Consider the following 1,545-nt stretch of genomic DNA (forward strand, 5'->3'; position numbering starts at 1 on the left):
GTGTGCGTTGCGTGTGGCGGCGAGGGCGACAGGCGGCGTTTGGGCGATTTTTTGGATATCGGGCGAGTGCCAGGGGAAGGGCCGGGGGAGAAGGTATGATTATTTCAATGAGAGTTAATTGATGGAGCTGGGCATGATTAATTGAACGAGAAATGATTGATGTGGTGATGGTGGGGTCAGGGGGGGGTGCATGCATGCAAGGAGGGTGTGCAGTTGGGCAAAAAGAAAAAAGAATGCGTTACTCGGTATTCCCGTGTGGTCCCCCACCACAGTACTAACCAAGCCTCATGCTGCTTGACTTCCGAGAGCGAGACGGGATCGGGTATTTTCAGCATAGGATGAACGCATTCGGTGTATGAGCGTGTGCTTGGTAGTCATCTGGTGGAGGGGTCGGGGTACGGGCGGTCGCGAAATGGGTTTGGTAATGACAGCTTAAGGTGTTCAGTACCCTGCGGCTAGCTGGGTTGCCCATAAAGGCATAGTTGAGCGTGACAGAAACGCGCTGTATCTGCTTCAGCTGCTGATAGATGAGATTCTGCTCAAAGATGAGCGACATGCGCTTGACGTGGTCAAGACCAACAAGTGCCAGCAGCTCGTCCATGGGCGGGCATGGTGGGAGGTCGGCCGATACCTGGACATCGGCCCAAGCTGCGGCCGGAGTGTACGCCTGCGGTGGCTTGGGCGTCGGTGGTCGGGCAGTGGCAAGCCTCTTGGTGATGGTGGTAACATCGAGCAGTGTGAGGTCAGCAGGCGAGAGCGGAACAGGTGGGTTGTTGTCCGTATCAAGGACGTAACGGACTAGGTGCGCGATGATCGTCGAGGTCACTGGCCTGGGCACGAGACGGGCAGCCGCGAGGTGGAACAGTAGGGAGAAGTCCGAGTCGGTGCAGTAGTCAGCGATGAGTTGAGGGTGAGGGTATCTACATCATCTGTCAGTCTGTCCGACGGGAGAGTGCCGATGCTTGGATGGATAGAGGAGCTAAAAGGTGATCACCAAAATTTGGCAGTAGGCGAGCGTTTGGTGGAGAAGGCCAGGGAAAGGATGAGACACATGATGGAGAAAGAGGATGAGGGGAAACGGAGAGGTACTGGAGCATATGGGAGCGAGAAGTGAGCGAGCGAGAGAGAGTGTGTGTGTGAATGTGGATGGCAGTAGGATGTCGGCCTGATGGGCACACGCCGGATTGCCGTGGGAGTGGCCGATGTTTGAGTGGAGAAGAAGCAGCCAAGGGAGACGTTGGCGTCTGATGAAAGTGTGAGCCCGCTGCCACTGTCGCGAGCAATATTGTGGCTGATGACGACTCTGGTGAGTAAAGCTGATGACGATGCGGCTGCAGTCAGTGCGCTCCCGGCAAAGACCGTTGTATCGGCTTCAATTTCCGGTGCTGCTCTCCATCGCGGACACCTGCGGCCGGTGGAGAGGAGCGTTGCGCTGGGTACATTCCTTCGCCGTATAGGTGGAGGTGATGGAGTCCAGCGTGTCGAGATCTTCGAGGGCAATCGCGTCGGGCCGTTTGTCTTGTGTCCGGTCACATGGAGAGGTGA

General features: G+C 56.6%; 1 non-coding gene across 1 annotated transcript; it reads right to left on the reverse strand.

Moving 5' to 3' along the window:
- Positions 1-230: 230 nt before the first annotated feature.
- On the reverse strand, positions 231-346 carry AMSG_20113. Its single transcript, XR_001290139.1, has one exon. It is a non-coding gene; the product is annotated as a 5S ribosomal RNA (ribosomal RNA).
- Between the last annotated feature and the right edge of the window lie 1,199 nt (positions 347-1,545).

The sequence above is a fragment of the Thecamonas trahens genome (genome assembly GCF_000142905.1).
Source record: "Thecamonas trahens ATCC 50062 unplaced genomic scaffold supercont1.125, whole genome shotgun sequence".
NCBI classification, from domain to species: Eukaryota; order Apusomonadida; family Apusomonadidae; genus Thecamonas; species Thecamonas trahens.